The sequence below is a fragment of the Octodon degus genome, unplaced genomic scaffold, assembly GCF_000260255.1.
Source record: "Octodon degus isolate 3935 unplaced genomic scaffold, OctDeg1.0 scaffold00022, whole genome shotgun sequence".
Taxonomy (NCBI): domain Eukaryota; kingdom Metazoa; phylum Chordata; class Mammalia; order Rodentia; family Octodontidae; genus Octodon; species Octodon degus.
The window spans coordinates 7,007,979-7,029,233 of NW_004524598.1; positions in this window are offsets into that span (position 1 = coordinate 7,007,979).

Sequence of the window (21,255 nt, forward strand, 5' to 3'; positions counted from 1 at the left end):
TATCAGTGATTAGGCAGATAAGTTCTTAGGTAAATAGAGCAACAGTAGTGTATGCCGGCCTTGGGAAACACAATACCCTCTTTTTAGCACTAAACATGAAAGTAGTAGTTATAATAATTCATGTAACCCCAGCCTCTCACATGAACTGAACATTCTTTTTCATAAAAGCAGCAAAATATGTAGGTTTGAGGGATTTGGGGCTTAACAAATTATGCCATTATCATAGCTCTACCAGGAACTGACAGAAAGTCTACTTTAGCTTCTGCCCAAAGCTAAAGAACACCCAACTGAAAGTATTTTTAAACACTGCCTATTGGTGTCAGGTGAAACATCAAAAATGACTAAAATAAAATACAATTGAGTCAGTCGGCCAGGCCACTGCACTGCCTGAGACGCCTCCCCACTTTCCAAGTGGCTGCAAGTACGACTGCTGGCCTCAGAGAGGCCAAGTCCAGGATGGCAGTCTTTGAAAGTTTTGCAGTGGAGAGTGAGGTCATTGTAAGTATGAAGATGTCTTGTTTCTGGTAAACTCTATTTTGAAAAAAAAAAAAAAACAATGACTTTACTTTGAAGACTTTGTATCAGTCTCTGGAGGCAAACGGGGCAGCAGTCCAGAATTTTCTTGGCCGTCAGCACAAAAGAGGCTGCACATCAGTAACAAGGAGAAACGGCAAACTTCAGCAAAAACAAAGACCTGTCCTGGTTTGCAAAGAAAGACAGCAAGAAAGAAAAATGGAACATATGATCACCTTAGTCCATTGCCAAGTATATGAAGTAGCTCCAAAAAAAAGTGTACTGCTCCATTGTAAATGAGAAACTATAATTACAGCTAGGGAATCTGGAGAGATAAATTCCATAGAGCCGACAAGCATAAATCGCAGATGGGCAGCGGAGGACAGATAGGCTCTGGAGTGAAGACAGGCCTGGAGCAACAGCCTATGTGCAGTCCTGGCAGCTTCGTCCTCAGACAGTCCCATCTTTTCGTGGGCTCTGGAAGATGGAATAGCGTGAAGTCCCAAAAGCCACAGCTTCCTGGTAGCATGAAAGCAAGAGAGCCTTTTGTGACAGTCAGAGTCTCTGAGCCACTTTATTTGGTTTGATTTTCCTCTAATGCTTCATGTTGATTTTAAAGGAGACCAAACAGCAGCTCTCTGGGAGTCCAGTCAGTGCCTGTCACTTTGGAATAGCGAGCCTATCTAGGAGGTACAACTGGGGAGAGGGGGCCATTAAAACTCATTCTGTACATACAGTAACTATATGTATCAGAGTAGAATCAGGTTATGTATAAACTCACCCAGAATATGATTCAATCCAACCACTAAACAATAAAACATCACCTGTGCTGTACATTTTTGTTGAGTTTCCATCTTCTTATGTCCTTGCTCTTATTATGAACAATGGTGGTACTTTCAGCAGTGGGATGGGCAGCATTTGGAAGCCAGCAAGCGGCTTACGTAGGGCACTGCCTGTAGACTCAGTCCTAAGGAAGTCTATTGACAGGAAGGCTGGGAAGGATGCCTTATCGCCGCACAGCCTGAGGTACAAGGAGTTCATGTGTCTCCTTCTCTCAGCCTTCTTGAAAGGCCCAAATATTTGACTTAAGAGAAATTTTTTCCTATTCATTCGCAAAGATAATTTTCCTCACTGGATATAGAAAGTGATACTTCATGCGCTCTTTATTTTTCCCTGTGAAAAATGCTTGAAGATAATTCCACCAAGAGACATAATTGTTCACAATTATGGTACAAACTATGGTAAATGAAGTGCTATTGTATATAACGTCAAACTTACATGGGTTAGATCGTTTTCATTTATGTTTCTATAGAAACTAAGCTTCTCAGAGTTCACTGTGCCTCAGTGGCCCTGAACTATTTCGTATGACGTCGAAGGTAACTTGCCATTCTCTGAACAATTAAACAAAAATATCTAAAATACATGGAGTCATAGTTTAGAAATAAAAATCATTTATAATAAAATAATAATCCTATGGAATGAGTAAGTTTGGGCAGTCTCAGAAACAGTTGGAAACCTCTATTCTTTTTTATTATTTTTTTTAATGTGTTTGGGACAGGGTCTCACTATGCGGCTCAGACTCATAATGATCCTCCTATTTTTAGCATCCCCAGTGCTGAGATTACTGGTGTGTGCCAGCAAAATGCGTTTCCATGGCTGGCTAGGGTGCCTGGGGAGCAGGGCCTGCATGGCATGTGGTACAGGGGATGGATCCCCGGTCCCTGTGCTTGCCTAAGCAGGTGCTTAGTCCACTCTGGGTAATCTCTAGTCTTGTGACTTAAAGAATCACTGAAAGAACTGTTGATGAAATTAAAAATGAGCATGGTTTTAGTGGGAGCCATACCTCTGCCATAGGCAGGCTTGTAGAAAATCTCAACAGGATTTCTCCTGCCACTTGCACCCTCAAGAAGTTTGTTTGGTTTACAAGCTGGAAGCCCTCAAGAAATAAGTGGCTTCTGTAAAGTTGGAAGACTGAAAATCACAGGCTGGGGATAGAGCTCAACAGCCTGGCAAGCACAAGGTCCTGAGTTCAATCCTTGGTACAAGAAGAAAAAGGAGGAAGAGGAGGAGGAGAAGGAGGAGGAGGAGGAGGAGGGGGAGGAAGAGGAGGAGGAGGAGGAGGAGGAAGAGGAGGAGGGGGAAGAAGAAGAAGACTGAAAATCAGTAAACAAAATTCTTAAGATACTCAAGATAAGGTATACGTTGATGCAGAGGCAAAATGGCAACTTAGATAAAGCAGTTTGTATTCAAATTGACACCTACAAGCTGAAAAGACTGCATGCCAAAGGTCTGTGGGAAACCAGGCTCCTTTCCCTGGTGCTACAGCCCAGAAAGGTATGGCAGACCCGACCCTGTGCTCAGGCACACGTTTCTGCTTTAGCTTTTAGGGTGGGTTGGACCCTTGGTAAGCAGGATAAGCAGTGCCTTCCAGAGAAGAGATGTGCTGGATTGATTGTGAGGTGCCATTGAGACATCAGTAGGGACCTGTCCTGCGGGCAGGCAGAGCTGCAAGTGCGCCGAGTACCCCCTCTTAGTATCACAGTTTCTCCGTGGGACTGGCACCCTCGTCTCATTCACAATCCACTCTGGGGATGTACACATGCTATAGCATTAATTTTGGGTCTTCTACGTAGCCAATATATAGAAACACAATCTGGATTGCTAAATATCCTTCCCCTTTTTTATATGTACATTAAAAAACATAAATTTTATTTATTTAGGTTATATACCAACAAAGTCATGATTTTTAAATGATTGCTCATGTGGTATGTTTATCAACCAATGGATAAAAACAACTATTGGTCATGCATCTCCTGCAGAAAAGTCTAGTGAATTCAAATTTACAATTTTCCCCTCTCCCTCTTTTCTTTCCTCCTCCTTTTTTTTTTTTTTTTGTGTGTGTGTGTGTGTGTGTATTTGTGTGCAGAGTCTCACTATGCAGCATGGACTCATAGTGATTCCTCCTGTTTCAGCCTCCCCAGCGCTGGGATTACAAGCATGCACCACCACACATGGACTTGGTCACCAGCTCAGCATGCCCGGGTCAGGGCCAGTGTGGCATATGGAGCCAAGGATCAAACCCCGGCCCCTGTGCTTGCCTAAACAGGCATTTAGTCCCTGAACTATCTTGCCAGCCCTCTTTCCTCCTTCTGAGCTATGTATAAAAAGGCATATGTATAGCTAGTAGTCGATAGATAGATGATAGATAGATAGATAGATAGATAGATAGATAGATAGATAGATAGATAGATATCTGTCTATAAAACTGACAACTTTCAAAGTTATCTCCATAGGTCTTATGTCTCCATGAAATAAATCACATGCCTTTATCAATGTTTAAGGTATTGAACTGTGGAGAGAGATATTATTCCTTATAAAGTGGAATTTCTTTAAAAAGTGAATTAACTTAATAGCACAAGGAAGCTGAAGGTACCTGATTTGTATAGAGGTTGAGTCAAAGTTATTTTTAAATAAACATTTTGTGTCTGGGAATTGAAAGTGCTTCCTTTTCTGATAAAATTCCTTACTGGTTCTTAGGAAGTGACCTGCGATTTCACTTCCTAAGAGAGAAGAGTTCCACTTTTAAAATTAACTTACAAATATGCAGCACAAAGCACTCCCTCTATATAATACAAGCAAATTTAAGCTACAACAAAGGCTTCATTATGTAAGCTGATTTTAGAGGATTTTTAGCTCCAGGGGACATTAGAGATTTTGAGTACTTTTAAGCTATATGGCATCACTGTCCTCAAATTTAATTTTCTGGGAATCATAAACCTGGAAAGGAATTCACTAATTCACTTTTTCTAATTAGAGTTAGACTCCATTCCTTTGTTGTAGATATTTATATTTAATCATATGAATACTTGATAAATACAGCATTTCAAAGCAGTACTGAATGAATCTTCCGCCTCTGCGTGCTCTCCCGAGTCTCACCTGATTATAGCATCATTTTCCAAATACACAAGCTCTTTGGAGCATTGTCAATCACTGTAACATCCTCCACGATGTGAACGTCCTTCTATCAAACCACACACATGCATAGTTTTCTTTGAATCTTAGAAAACGCCAATGTGTCCATACACAATAGAGAGACAAAAATAAAACCTGAAAGCTCTCCTACCGCACGCTCCTCCTGCTTCTCTGGGACTTGGTCCAGTCTCCTTGTAAATTGTTCATCCATTGAGACTTCCATCTACTCCCCTGGGCATTTACCTCTGCTTCTGTTATGTAGGTTAACACATATTTCTGTTCAAAAACTTCCCCTGACATTCAGCCCAAATGTTCGTGAGTCTCCCTCACAATTAATACTCCCCACGACTGACCTTTGTGGAAGTACAATAAGCCATCCCTTTCTCTCCTGAGTGCTAACACTCTTTACACCCTGTGATCCCTCCCCTAACTCTGAGATGTCAGGGAAAATATTAAAGTGCACTCAGGCCACACATTTCACTGCAGCTTAGCTCTTCGATGCTAACACTTCTTAACCTTCAGAAACCAATTCGATCATTGATCCATTTGTTCAACAAATATTTTTTGAGCACCTACTGTGTACTCAGCATCATGCATAGTGCTGATCCTGGGGGATCTAGGCCCCTCGTCCACTGCGCTTACACATTCAGATTCTACTCCTGCCTCCCCTTTTACTCATACTAATACACTTGTCATAATACCATTTTGCCTTTGCCTACAACTTAATAACGTCTTCCCATTACAAGAACTATGTCACAGAATGTGAACGGAACCTGGGCAATTTCAACTCATTTGGTACAGGGCTGGGATATTTTGAATGTTTTATTCCAGAGGTCAGAGAAGCTTTTTAGCTTCCCGATAACTGCACGATGCAGCATTCTTTATTTCCAGCATGTGAAGGCTAACTGGTTCAGCTTTCCTTGTGAGGGAATAGAAGGTGAGAGGAACTCCTTCTAAGTCATCATCCTATTTCTTTTCTGATTGCCCAAATAGCAACAGATGTAAAAAACCCTTAACAGATATCTGCAGGAATGCCCCAAAACAGAAGATGTTGCAAAGTAAAGGCACACTGCTCGGAGATGCTTACCAATGTATTGTTTCCTCTGGCACTTTCTGACTCTTCCTTTTCTTAGTTAGCTATAGTTTCCTCAAAAGAAGAGGGTTATGGTAATGTATGTCTCAGTGTGAGGACCTCTCACCCTATCTTTGTAAAAGATCAAACCCTTCGGTTTTTGCCGTTCATTCCAAAATCCTGTGTCCTCATGACCTTGATCATAATTATCTCTTCTCTTGGAATTCTAATATCAATAAAAAAATGATCCTTCTGCATGACAATAGCCAACCTCATTGTCCCCTGCTCTCCCAAGCTGGTCTTCCCCTGTGATAACAAGCTATCCCAGGTAGCCAGGCTAACATTTTTACAATGCCTTCACCTATACTTTGCCTTAATTCACTAATAGCAAATTGTGTAGACTTTTAGCTGCCTCCTATTTCTCTCTTTTACTTTTTAAAGAGAGTAAAAATATGGTAAAAAAAGAAAACACATTTGAAACAATAAAGAATTTCACTAAAACATTGATAGGAATTCAATAATAGTTGTTAGATTGCATATTATTGTCTTTATGTTAGTTGTTCAGATTAGCAGATATAAGTATGCAAAATTGGTCAAAAATTTAAAAAGAAGAAAGGAAAAAAATAAGCATGAACTGCTCCTTTCTTAATTTGGAGTCACTGTTCAAGTTGAAGATTTAATTACATAGGTGTGGTCATATATTAGGTAGGTTTATATTTAAGAAAATTAATCTAAACTACTATGTGAACAATAGTCATAGGGTTTACTTATGGGAGTAAAATTATTATAATTCAACTTAATAAATGCAATACCAAGTATATAGATCGAGTTTTTCATACCTTGTTTCTAATTATTCATCTGGTAATAACTCTTTTAGTAACATTTTATGTTCCAATATAGGAAATGCTAATTTTTTGGTTTTATCTTGTTTTTCATACTGGGAATTGAGCTAATGGTTTCATGTATATCAGGCAGGAGCAGAGCCATGGACTGAAAGCCCCAGCCCCCTGGAAATCCTAGGCTTAAAACAAGTTTCTCTTCCCCTTTTTTATTGTACTAAAATGTTCATCACATAGCATTCAACATTATACCCATTTTAAAAACAATTTTTTTTGACATCTATTAAAGGTAGGAAAAGAAACATGCTTTGGAGAAACATGCAGATAGTGTAAAGGAAGTACACACCACTGTGTGAGAACAGACACTAGGAGAGCGAGAACGTAGTGGCCAGGAGCTGAGGCAGTCGTCTTTTACCCTCCAGTCACCAGGCTGACATCAGATCCCACCAGAAATTTGCTTTAAGTCCCAAGAGAATTGAAGATAACATCCTCAGATTTGTCCCAGGTTCGGAGTTTGGCAAATGTACTGGCTGGCCTTGATTGGCATGCACATCCACTTTCTCAGCCCTAGTTGCCTCATTTCCTTCCTCCTTAGAGATTTAATTCTCCATAATTCTTCATTGGGTAGAGCCTTCTATCTTCACATAGCTACTTCCCCTGAAAGGGGCTACACGCACTAAATGCTGTGGATTATTATGTACTCTCTAACTACCTTAGGAGGTTGTAGCTCCCTGGCCAAGTTGGAAAAAAATGATCGGAAGACAATGAGAAAAGAGTTAGTGTCTCTATAGTAGCTTCCTGTTTGATGGGAGAAAGTTTGGTGATTGTCAGGAGAGTAACTTTATTGTTAGGTTGGGAATGTAAAGCCCCATATAGAAGGAGCAGGGCAGATCTCCACATTCTCTGTGGAGGGGGAAGTATGGCAAAGAGGAATGTTAGAAAAATTATCAAAAGCCTGAGAGCCAAAGCTCTAGCAAGATTAGCCACTTCATGGGCCTAATTAAAAACAGGAGACTCAGTGAAGGTAGGTGCCCATTTAAGCTCAGGTGGATTAGAGGTCATAAGAGGTCCTATAATCTGCAACCGCAGCAGTACTGCATGCAGTCTTGCTTTTTGAAGGGAAGTCTTACGTCTTCCACAGGTTCAGAGGAACAGCTTTCCTCTTCTGAATGGTCTTTGGTCTCACAGGATTCAGGTGAAACTGGCTTTACAATTGCCACTTTCCTTCAAGGTATGTCCCTCTCCTCTACACAGGTTAACTAGGGAGATAACCAGAGCTTTCCAGGGTTACTGTCAATCTATGAAGACTTGTTGGGTGGTCACCACTAGTCTTAGTCCAAGTTCCATGAAAATTTAACTTAAGTTTTGAATTTAATTTAACTTTAAATTCTCATATAAAGCTTCTATAGCTTTTATACTGCATCCCTTGAGGAAGGATCAACTTGAATGATTTCTCAGGAGTGGGGAATAAGGCTAAGTTTTAAGGGGCTGTGAGGCTGCCTTTATTGTCCCCTCTTTGGTTTTTTGATTTCCCAAGGAGACTGGAAACATGTCTCTCCAGTGTTCCTTGCAATGAATGACAACTTTTTGGGGAAGACAGACTGCTTCTGGGAGTTGTAGAAATTCCTAATTGTGCTTTATTTTATTAGCTAGTGTGTCTCCTTTCCCAATGTGGCACTGGCATATCAGTACCTGAGTAAGGGCTATGAGTTTTGCTTTTTGAGTAGAGGTTACTGGAGGAAAGTGGTTTGGCCTCAATGACCTGTTGGTAAACTCACAACTGTATAGCCTGCCACTTGAGCTTTATCTTGGACAAAGCTACTTCTATCAGTGAACAACACATGTGCTCAGGGCTTTGGAGTGGCAGGTCACTGACATCCTGCCTGCTTGCATAGAACTGAGAAATCACCTGTTCACAATTGTAAAGTGTATGTCTTTATAGGAACCTCAGGGATGCCTAAAATCATGGTCTGGCATAGTTACAACAGTCAAAATTTGCTTTGATCTTTGCCAGATTTAGAGAATTGTCCCCAATTTTACTAATAAATCTCTTCCGAAAACACCATGGGGCAATTAACAACTCATAGTTGAACACTGGAGCTGTGAATTGACATGTCAGAGCCATAGTAAAAAAGCTCTGACTGTAGCTCTTCTCAAATTCAATTATGGCTATAAATTTAGAGGAGGATTTTCCAGAGAAAGGAAGTTAAAATCGAATGCAAAGGAACTGAATTGGCTTACCCATGACATCTAGAGCCACCTAGGTTTTCAAGAAAGGTAAAGATGGGGGGGGGTCGCTATTGTACATTTTCCAAGGCTCTCTAGTTCTCTTCAACAGAGTGGAGGATGAGGATTTTGGATGGCCTACCTCCTCTCTGGACGTAGGCAAAGTTAACCAACCCTTCATTCAATGAGGCAAGCACCTCAGCCACCTGAAACATGAAGAGGTGGCTTGGTACAGCTGTGCACCCCATGTCAAGTCTGTTCTTAAAGCCGGCTTTGATTTCCCCTGGGATTTTCCTTGAATGGACTTGGGTTGCTTAAAATATTTCCAATGGAGACGGCCATAATTTTGATCTGTCTTTTTCTCATCTCTTTTTATTTTTCTTCGTCTAACTCCTACCAGCTGAATACAGAAAAAAAACTGTATCTAGCAGTTAGGTCACTGGGGGCTGGGAACACATCAGTGAACCTACCTGGATTTTTTAAATAACTGAGTCTTTCTGGAAAAATAGGTGGGAGAGACCACTTGAAAGACAAGGGAGCAACTGAACGTAGTATCAACAATACATACAGATTTCCTCTCCTTCAAAGGTTCCTTTAAGCACCATAGCCTGTTGTTCTTTTCAGAGATAAACAGCCATAAACACCTGAACATAAGGAATTTCACACCACTCCCCTATCTTTTTGAAAAAAAAAAAAAACAATATAACTGGAAAGTAGTGGACAGCCTAATGGTGAGGCCACTGGAATCTCACCAGTTTTCCCCTTGTATGCTGGTTCATTGATTGACTTTTTAAACAGAAGGGTGGAGCCCCTCATGGGCTCTCAGAGAAACTCTCAAGCAAGCAGGGTGGAGCCCACTGGGGCTCCCTTAATTCCTTGAAAAGCAGCAAACTCCTAGAAGACAGGAGCAGAGGGCCACAGGGTCTCTCTTAGAAACAGTAGATTTCTAAGAGATCAGAGTGGAAGCCTCCCAGTCTCCTTTAGCCACTTGACAATTTCCCTTTCTGTTGTTGTTGTTGTTGTTGTTGTTTACGTATTTAGGACACGGTCCACAGGTTCTCACACAGATCAAACTTATAGTGATTCTGCTGTTTTCAGCCTCCCAAATGCTGGGATTACAGATGTGCACTACCACACCCAGTCTCAATCACTGGTCTCAGCATGCCCTGAGGGCAGGGCTGGCATGGCACATGGGACAGAACTACAGTCCCTGTGTCTGCTAACAATTTCCTTTACAATTATTCTAAAAATAAAAACTTTGTAATTACTTTAAGTAGATGTAGAAATTTCTTTTTAGCATTTAAGAGAAAAAAAATTAAGTTCTTAGTACAACGATATCTATATTATGCATACTTAGAGCCTCTTGAGTTGACCTTTAATGGTAGTTCCCTTTGTTTCACTCAAGCCCTCAGGCATATGTTTCTAAATTACCTGAGTTTCTGTTAGAAGAAAGAGGAAGGGACCTAATTTAATTCAGAAAATAAGGAAGGAGGGTCATATGTTTCCTAAAAGCAAAGACTTAGCTCTTATCTATAAGTGAGTTTTCCTAGTGTCCATAAGGTCAGCAGGAAAAGAAAGCAAACAAATGTTGTAGAAGCACATCAGTAACCCATATGACTAACCAAAATGGCTAACAAACATGGTGGAGCCATGTTTTATTTTTATGCTTTTGGTTCCACTCTAACCCACAGAATGGAACCAAAATGCCCACCAAACATAGCAGAAAGGTGGACTGTGATGAAACAAGATCCTGAGAAAGTGACTCATTAAGGATACCCAAAGGTAAAAGATCACCTATGGTCACAGATGAGTACAGATGAGCCTTTGAGCACAAGCAGGCTCACCAAAGAGTGAGAAAGTTCAAGAAAGTTCCAAGAGAAACAAAATGCATGATGGGAAAAAAGCATACTAAGCTCTAGTTGTACATATAGAACCTGAACAACCTATTCTTTGAGTGGATTAATAACAAGCTCAGACAAGCAATAGCACAAAAACATTAAAGGTTTTAAGTCTTCCAACAGACTAAAACCCATCCTGGGAGAGCAAGGACAAGAAAAGGATGAGGACTTTCCTACTGGACAGAGAAATGGACAGAAAAAAATCTAAACCAGTTCTTTTTTGCTTCAGTTGAGAGAGAGAAAGCAAGAGACAAAGAGAGAGAGAAAGAGACAAAGAAAAAGAGAGAGACAGAGAGACAGACAGGCAGAGACAGACAGAGACAGACACAGATAGAGAGAGACACAGAGACAAAGACAGAGAAAATGGTGTCCAAAGCACCTTAATTGGCTAGTTAGTGAAATTTTATTAATGTTCCTGGGTTCTCGGATTCTAAGGCTCCCTCTAGAAATTCTTTCTAGATTCTCCTTGTCCTGAACTAAGGTAGTGAGGTCTTACAATTGCTGAAACATGCTCTGCAGAATGAGGACAGGCCAATTCAAAGCAGGAAGAGAAATACACACCTTAGTGTGGAAACAAGCCACAAGAAGGCACAAAGGCCAGTTGTAACCATTCTAAGTGCACAAGAGCAGGCGTTAGCTCTGTCCACATGGCTATGCTACCACCATCCCTGCTGTCCACAGTCCACAAACCCTTCTTACCTTGAGGAACTGACTCTATGCCCACCAAGCAATGGCTCCACCTTTCTCGACTTCTATCATGTGATAGCTGTGTCCTATTTTTGTTCCCTGATTTTGGCTTTTTCAAGTAAGAATCAAACAGTGTTTGTCCTTCATGACTGGATTGTTTCAATTAATATATATATATAACTATATATATATATATATATATATATATATATATATATATGCTACTGTGAATAGTGCTACATGAACATGAGTACACAAACATTTATCCATTTCTTTGCTTGATTCTTCTGAGGTTGCACAGTAAGTCCCCCAGCTTATGAATGAGTTCTGTTCTGGGACTCATTTGTAAGTTGGATTCTTTTGTAAGCCAACATAGTGAATCTTATGAACCTTTGACATCAATATAAAATATAAAGCATAAAAAAACAAACGCTGTAAACTAGCTTTACTTTTACCATTACCTTAAAATGGTGTTACAGTTCAGTACAACTGTAAACAAGCTGATTTTACCTTTACAGTTATGTAAAAATGGTAAGGTAGACACGCGAGCTACTTCTGCTGTTTGATAGATCTACAAGGCTCCTACTATGAGGTCTGCTTCTACCTGTGAACAGTTAAAACCCGAATATTTGTAAATCAGGGACTGCTATACTCTGTCTCTGTCTGTCTCTTTCTCTGTGTCCCTATCTGTCTCTGTGTCTTGAAGTAAAATTGCTGGATCATATAGTAATTTTGGCTTTACTTTGGGGGGTAACTACCATACCAAAGAGTGGCTTTTTAAATAGAGCACCTTTTAACTACCAAAGAGGCATTCTGGTACCCAGAGAGGACAATCACTAGAGGCATTGCTTCTTCAGTATTATTTCACCGATTGGTCTTACAACTTGCGAATAAAACAGCACTGCATAGGGAGAACGCCCTTCCCAACTGAAACAGCAAATGGATACGTGATCTGTCAAGGATCTAGTAGCATTAACTCATCACTGCTTTTTCCAACCTAGAAACCCAATGAAACATCCCCTTATCTTTGAACAAAAATATCCTCTTTCACTGGTTTAGGTATGTTTTATGAAAAATCTGTACGTTATTTGAATTAATGCCATGCTGATAGAAAGTTTTCTGTTTATAAATTGGTAATAAGTGAAGGTATTTAAAGCAGAGAGAAAATGGATAAAATGACAAGAAAGAGAAAGGGGAAGGAAGGGGGAAATATTTGGAAAGTGCTTAGAGGATTCCTTGCCACACAACACTGTATCTGTACTCAGCAAGGAAAGAAAACTGTTGAAGGAGAAATGCTTTAATGCAACAACGTGGATGGAAGCACAGATTTCAGCCTTTTGGCCTTCTGATGCTGGGCACTTCGTATTCCTAAGAAGGCCAAAGAAGAACATGTGGCCTCAAGAACTATTCCTTGCACCTTTTGTATTCTGCAGAATTGAAGCTATTTTTTAAGAATATCCCTTGTATCTGAAATAAAAAAAAAAGAATTTCATTCATGGTTCTGTAGATGCACACTACCATGTAGGAAGATTAAAAAGAGAAGGAAATGTTGGAATGTTAATTAGGCACTTCATCCCCCTCAATATGGAAGGAATTAATGTTGCATCAGTAACGAGATTATGCTTTTTTATTGTAACTTATCCTGACCTAAAAGCAACCATCTGAGTTATAATTCTTTCTGTCTTCTGTACACAGATTCACTTGTTTTGGATCATTAATCAAAACCACCTGGTAACATAAAACAAATTGGACAATTAAAGAAATGCAGCAAACTCATATGCATTAAAGCTGGAGCGTGCGCTATCTAAAGATGACCCACCCCTCTGCCAGCGTGTTGGAGAATTTGCCAGGAAGACTTAAATGTCATGTTCCTTATTAGTATCCATCATCATAGCACCTAATTGTGCAAGTTGTGTTCAACTTCTACATCAAGTAAAAGCAAAAGTGCCAGATATTGGCTTCAGAAATTACCATATTATACCAAAAAAGTGATAATACATACATAATTTGTATTTTCTGTACTCATGCACATTAACTAATCTCAAAGCATATGTATGTTCTTCATGCTAAATTATCAATAAAAGCCACACATCTAGAGCAAATATTTGGATATGCACAAGTGAAACATATAGAAAAGTCAGCCCTATAAATTTATATATAATGTTCCACACATGTTGCAGACTATTTGAAATAGCCTTAACAGAAAACATATTTTGAATAAAACACCATGAAAGAAGACATGCTTTCTGAATACCTACATTTGTTTAACCAATCATGAATTCCCCCAAGATCTGGCCGAACAATTCCAAATTATCAACTAGACTGAATGGCAAGATTGACAATGTTGTCATAAAAGCAATATTCTAGAAGAGAGCAAATGAATTCAGTGAGACGAGTTTATATAAATCCATGTGCAGTAGCGGGAAGACAGGCAAAGCCTGGGATCAAGGGAATCAAGATGGCTCTATCTGTGACATAAATGAGAAATTGGCCATTGTCTCTCTAATGTTCAATCTTACTTTTCATAAAAACCATGACATCAGGCTGTTGACTCTTAAGCTGCCAAGCCAACAGAGGTCACTTTGGGTTTAAGCTTTCACCTCAAAACCTTTGTCATTTGAAAAATAGCAAATAAACTTGAAGTGCTTTATACTTCTCTTAGGACCAATCTACAGAAATAAAATATTTCACTCCAAATGAGACCACTACCTAGCCACACATGGAACAAATTACGTGTCTTATTATTAAAATGAGTAAATTTAAGCAATTTTCTGCTTCTTTTTTACAAAATGTACATAGAAAAGGAAGACCTCCTGTTGTGCTAGTAACTCTGAGCTATTCTTAATAATACACTGGAAATTTTTATTTCATTAGTTTATTTGTAAAACTTTCTGAGTCATCTGTTATGCTTCAAAAACAAGTGTAGGTAGTATGGGTGTCACAGGGTGTAACATTAAAAAAAATAGTCTAAAATCACTGTACCCATAGATTTTGGGTGAGGCAGGGGGACCAGACAATATACAGACAAAACCATATGCATACTATGGGACATCGTGGATAGTGATGAAAAAGAAAGTAGGGGGAAAGAAAAGGAAATTTGGGGAAAATTGCAATGTTAAATAGGGTGACTGGGAAACAGCTCAAAGTCCCTGAGGTGCAAGTCTGTGGGTGTGCACAGCTACTGACCGGAAGGTTCAAGCAGCTAGAACTGAATTACAGAAGAGTAGTAGGTTAGGAATCTCAAGTCAGACATATGGCCCTCGTGCTAAGTTGTCAGGCATGCATGAAATCATCAAGAAAGAGACAAGTGGGAGAGGGATGAAGCTTTTGAAAACTGTGCAAGCTTCTGCTCCCAGGATACCACTTATGCAGACTTCAGAAACCTGTGATTCTATCAGTTTACCACCTTCAACATTTGATTATTTCAGCTCGTGGAAAATAAAATTATTATGAGCCTGTGTGCCTGTGAGTTTACATACATAGAAGAGAGTGCAATGTAGATAATGTGCCTTTTATAAAGGGGCACAATCTACATCTGAGCCTAAAATTACCTTTATCCAGCAAAGAACCTACTCCCTAGGTCACATAAAGGCCAACTGGAAATAGCAGTTTTAATAATTTGTTCTTTTATTTAAATTATAATGTGAGTATGAAAGCTAAAGATTTTGTTACTATTAAACATAGACATCGATACAACAGGTTTAAAAATTGTCAGGTATCTTCTTCAGAAATTGGAAAATGACTATTTAATGCAGAACACCATGACAGGTCATGAGACCAGCCAGCTTGGTCAATGGAGATAAGCAATTGAAGTGGAGATTTCAGTTAACACAGCTGTGGAAATATCCTGCTTAAACAAGGTCGCGCAAGACCCATGCTCTTCTGCCAATGCACATGGCCACAGCAAATTGATCCAAGAGCCATCTTACTCTGGCCTTTTTCCAAACCAGTGATGAATCCGTTTATCAAAATCACTGTCAGGTAAATGTTCTGAGACCTTGACCATGGTATTCCTTCAACTATAAGGGATGGAACACTTTGTAATGTATTTTCAAATTGAAAGTCACTTATCCTCTTAGCACCCCAAGAAGGTTTATGAAGCAAATGCATGCAAAGAAATATTTTGAAAAGAACCAGTTAGGGCTTAGATGGAAAGCTTCAGTGTAGTAAACTGTGGTTTACTCCAAATTCTATCTAAAATAGGTTTTCAGAATTTAAAGTTTATAGTCCTATTTACTCAGTAAAAAAGCAAAGCTAAAATGGGATGCAGTAAAATGCTAGGATTTCATCCAACTATTGCTTGGAAATGAAAATTCCCTAATGGGAATAGGCCTTTGAAATAGGACATCTGGGTTTTACTAAGTGGGTAATTAAAAGTTTGAAATCTTGCCTGGAAAATGGGACAAAAGCTCAAATTACCAAGATAGGTGAGACATTCCCCACTGCCTTTATCACAGGAATGGCTGAGATCCAACCTCTAACAGAATAAGGCAGAGAAAGTGGAGAGTGTGAAACCACCCAAGGCCAAGGGGGAATTTAGAATCTGACTTTCAGGGGGTGTTTGTCAGAATACATGCTATACTTCCTGCAGCTAATGAGACATCCTGTGTAACAAGTCCAGTGCAGACTGGCTAATTCTCAGCCTAGTAAATCGTTCCTCTTCAATATCCTCTGCTCTTTTCCAACTCATGATCAAGATGTTGGCCTTTGAGGGGAAGCATCAGGGACTGGCTCCCAACGAGAGTCACATCTCCTGGTTCATTTGAGAAACTTCCTAAAGCTTCTGGGTGCACCTCAGAGGCTCCAAACTTAAGTGAAAGGCAGCCTAACTGAACTTTAGTCTTAGAATAAATAAGATTATAGAGTAGAGTAGCAAACCCACATGAGAATATAGTTGAATAATAGACTTTGGGTGGTCTCCCCAAGTCAACATATAAAAGAACCCTCTTCATGTTACGTACAACTTGCTTGAGTTTTCTGTAATATGTTTGGCTGAACACTACATGCCACATCTAGCTGGGCTAATGGATTAGAGAAGACACACATAGAAGACTGCTCAAGAAAAATCGTTACGATGTCTCCAAGTTTCAGAATGTGCCTCCTAGTAATGGCATTCTGCTCAGCAGGTTGTGCCATCCTCGGCATACTTTATAATACCAGCTGACAGTGAGCATCAGGATTTCTAGAGTCTCTGCATCCCCATTCTGCAGGAGGCCACAGAGAATCATGGTCCAGAGCTTGCAATATTTCACTCTTCCACAAGTTTATAGAATAGTAGGAAACATGTAAAGTATAATATTAGGGTAAAAATAGGAGCAATGTGCTATGCTAAGAAAATGTTTAGTTAGTTAGTGAGTGTAAATTAGTTTAATTTGGCTCCCAAAGTAAAAATTTCCTGAGGCTAAGTGCTAATGCACATTAGTGCCTCACAATTAGAATTTCAAAACGTTCAGCATTTGTCCTAATGTTGAAAATCTTCTCTTAGGGAAAAAAATATTTCAGACAATCAAGTGTATTTGAAACTTGTAGTAAATGCCAGCAATGTTTATTCTTTTCAAACACACTGAAGCGGATGTGTAAAGCCTGGAGGAATGGACCAGAAGACAAATTAAGAGGTGACAAGGAGACATTGAGAGAAGACAAGTTCAAGTTTGATGCGTCCATTCAGCTATTACTGACACAGAGCAGCCTGCTGAAGCTCTCTGGGCTTGTTTTTCTTGTAGGGGAATAACGTGACTATTTTCCATTGGTAGTGTTCAGAACTTGATTAGAAGTAGTTAAACATTTCAAAAAGGGCAGCTAAATGAAAAACTGAATGACAAAGCAAGCCTATCATCCTCTTCAACAATTGTCTATCCCAATCTAGTGTTCTAGTCTCGCTCTTTAGACCAGAAAATACTGGAAATAAACAAAACCAAACATATTCTATACTTCAGGTCTATCAGAACACCCCAAACCTCCCACTAGTTAGGCTATATCAGCTGATCTAGCATTCCACTGAACCATCTTTGAACTACTCAGGAACCATCCAGAAGCATTTAAGTGAAAAAGAGGACAAGAGAAAGAAGGTGCAGCCACCGCTTTTCCAAACCCATGTACATAGCTCAGGGAACACGTCTGAGAGCTGCTGGCTCTGCACTCTCATAGAGGTGGACAGAGCCAAGAGCTACCCGCTCACCTATAATCACAGGTGACATGGTATCCTCAGGTTCTAGGCATGTTCCCCATCACCACCTCAGCGACAACACCTGTCCTCTGTCCCATTACAAATCCCTTCCTACTCTAGGAGTCTGGTGGATCACTAGGTTGGTTGTGGCCAAGAGCAAAGAGTCAGTGACCTGTAGCTTAGATAGGCTGGCTGATCCAAAATCATATTCATTTTATCTGTACTAATTTTAATTCACATACCCCTACACCTAGAGTTCGTCATAATTTTTAAGGCAAGTATGGGCACCAGGGTATGTGACAATTAGTACAAATCAAAGTGAGTATAATCTTGGCTAAGCCAACAGCATCACTTCTAATTTGTTAATTATTTTTATTTTCTTTAGATACTTTAATTAAAAACACATAACTTAAAGTGGTGAAACAAGGAACAGAAAAAGATAACATATACATTCATATTGAAGTATTTTGGTGTCATATCTTATCCCAGTACCTGAAACAGACATTAAGGATGAATTCTAATGGGGCAACTGGAATGAAAACTGGATAATCAAATTAATTCCACTCCTTTTGTGTTCTGAGTTTTTACAGAATAAATGAACATGCAACTATTTTATTGAGTTGTACAACCCTTGTAACATCTCTCAGATTCTGGACTTATCTAAAATTCATATAACTGAAACAATTTATTTCTTAATAGAGTAAAAAGAGCTACATTTTCCCTCTGTGCAAGGTATCAAAAACAAGATAATATTACTTTTGTCTTTAAGAAAAGCAAGCAGAACATAGATTCTTAACAGATGTTAAAAATTAACCTAACTAGATTCTGAATATGACGTCTTGAAATAAATAGTCCAATAAGTAAGTATGACACATGGAATAACTATGAAAAATCAGTAGGCATAAAAATAATTTGTTTCATAAAGCCCAATGTTAAGGTCTGGATATCCTCTTGCGGTTTAAAAGACTCAAGAGTCAAACCATTGTGTAAAGTACAAGAAAAGCACAAATAAACCTTTAAGTGACTTTTCTCTCCAACATGATAAATGTAACAATCAAATGAACTAATCATGAAATGTCAAAGCACAGAATATATTTCCAACATGCACAAATAATCTAAATAAAGATCCCTGAAACTGCCGCAGTATCACTATGAGATTCCCCTTGAACCATGACTATAATCCAGCCCCCAGTCCCAAGTACAATGGTATAAATAGCAAAGTCTGTATATGCTGCTTTGTGAATTTGTCTCATAATTTAAAGCCCTTGAGGAGCAGAGCCCTTTTCTTCCTAAGTCACCAATGGGTGCCTTTTGTTTTCCTTCTGCTTGGATTCATGAAAAATTCCCAGAGATGCCCAGAGCACCGCACTCATGCTGTCTGCAGACTGTGTAACACAGAGAACTTTCATGCCTATAAAAGATCCCCAGGGAGTCTTCTCTGCAGCAGAGTTTGCCTTGGTTCACAAATTCTCTCTTGTTCTTCTGTAAATATCAGGAAGAGGTAAACATGGAGAAAGAAAAAAAGGCAAGAGCCTGGTAAAAGCATATTAATGAGGAACAATAGACTGGAATTGAGAAGAGAGAAGCTTTTGCTTAAATACCAAGGGGCAAAAAAGAACCTACTGATAATAAACTCACTAAATTAGAGAACTGAATGATTTTTAAAAGAAATAATGATCCCAAAACCATTTAAAACTGAATATTGATGAAACATACAGGCACCCTTACAAGGGGCCAAACTAATAACGCCTACCGCAGAGTGCGGCTCTTGATTATTTACGTAGTTTTATAATTTACCATTTTCTAATACATTCCCTGATACTAAAATTATCTAATATTTACCTAGTTCTTATTCTTGACCGGACCTCACACTGTTTGCTTGCAGCAAGTTAACTCTTTATCCTCATACAAGTGCTACAAAGTCATGACTGTTTTCATCTGTTTTGCAGATGGGGATGCCGAGACACGGAGAAGCTGACTGGCTCACCCACGTCACAGGTGAGTGAGCGGTGGAACGACTCAAGGTGGGTACACTGCTCTAGCACCTGCCTCGTCTTCTGGAATGATTCACATGTGTGGTTTAAAATATCAACCGAGTCTTACTTACTTAACTCATCCTTCCGCAATTGTTAGTCACAGTCAAGGGAAGCAGAATTGTGAATAGGAGCAACTGGTCAACTTCACACTTTTCTCTGTCTCAGAACCCAGGTACCTCTTAGATTGCTCTTCCCACAGCCCTTAGCAGCTAAGGTCTGTGTATTTGTCTACCTTCCCCCATGACAAAAATGAGCTGTCTGTTTTAAAAGTGACTTAATAGACATATTGCAATGAAGGACAAGTGAGCAGAGCTTTGTATATAACCAGTATGCACTAAGTATTTATCGAATGGCTATTAATAGTAGTCATTGCCTTTCCCAAGAGTATCTTATTGATTTTTTTTGATACCAAAAGCTGTAAGGCTCTGTAGCAGATAGGCTTAAAACCTTTACACTGCTTTCAAATAATAGTAATCCCAAATAATAGTCATCTACAGCTTATAAAACTAAGCTATCTTGTCTATGCTCAAGTAAATTGTAAATTTTTTCTTAAAAAAGAAAAGGAGAGAAAATTGGAAAGAGGGCCTGGATGGTACTGAAGAAAATTAAAGATTAATATATACCCCTTGGGTAGGGTCGTGGGTAGTGGAAGCTGTTTCTGGGTTAAAGGGTAAGAGAGTGAGGACAGTCATTTCTGCAGGTAGAATTTCAACACCACAGCATTCCTCAAAAACTGAGAGCCAGCTCAGCAGGGAACATCTGCCAGTTGTTTCCAAATGAAGGAGAATCATTCTTCCGATGAGAAAATAGTGATGAAGGATCATCTTGGACTGGGAATAAAATTGAATTTTCACAGTGCCAACATCAGGCTTACTCTTACAATCTCCTCTCAACATTTGGATGGGCAGTGAGGGAGAGAGGCAGGAATGCAGCTCCTCAAAATTAAAAGCACATTGGAAAAACAGGACCATTAAGCCTCTGCGCAACTTAAAATACAGAAGTTTTATTAGGTTGAACCATATAAAGCTGCCATTTTTGTAATTCAAAAATGGTCCAATTGAGGCAATTTCATTTGGTTTAGCCTAAAAGAATACGATGGCACTAATCAGTTTGCAGCTGTAAATCACAGTACAGCCTGATGGTTGAATGTTGTGTTTAGTTCGTAAGCTGATTTTCCCTCAGTCACACAGCTGGTACATGGAAAGCATCCTGATCGGTAAGGACTCCTTTCACTGGGTCTTGCGCACCTTCCCTCAAGCATATCTGCATCCAGCAAACACGTGTAAAAACATTGCCCATGTGCCGCATCTGGTGCTGAAGGTCACTTTTTAATGTAGAAGCATCACCTGCTATTTCTTGACCAACTGTTGGCCTCAGTCAACTGGGAAGCCTGGAGTCTTTCCAGGCTGAGTCAGGTGGAAATTTTAAAAGAAGGGAGGAGGGACTGGTGACAAGAAATGACACAGGGGAGCTGCAGTCCTTCTCAGGAGATTCCTCTGTCCTTTTATTTTTTTCTTAAATAAACAAATCACTTTAGATACCATAACAAATCAGACAAAGGAGCCAGTCTGGGCACCAACAGCTTAAGAAGTCCCTGCAGGCCAACCTGTGGTCTCAGCTGCTCCGCCTAAATGAAGCCTGTCAGGAGAAAGCCAAGCGAGCCTGGGGACGCCATCCTTTCCAGGACAATGGTCTACAGTAACACCAGATCATCTTGCATTCATCAAAAATGCAGAGTCTCTGGTTCCACTGCAGACAGCCAGAATCAGAAAGTCTAGGAGCAGAGCCCGGGAATCTGAGTTTTCGCAAGCTCTGCCTGTGACCTGATGCACAACAAAGCTTGTGG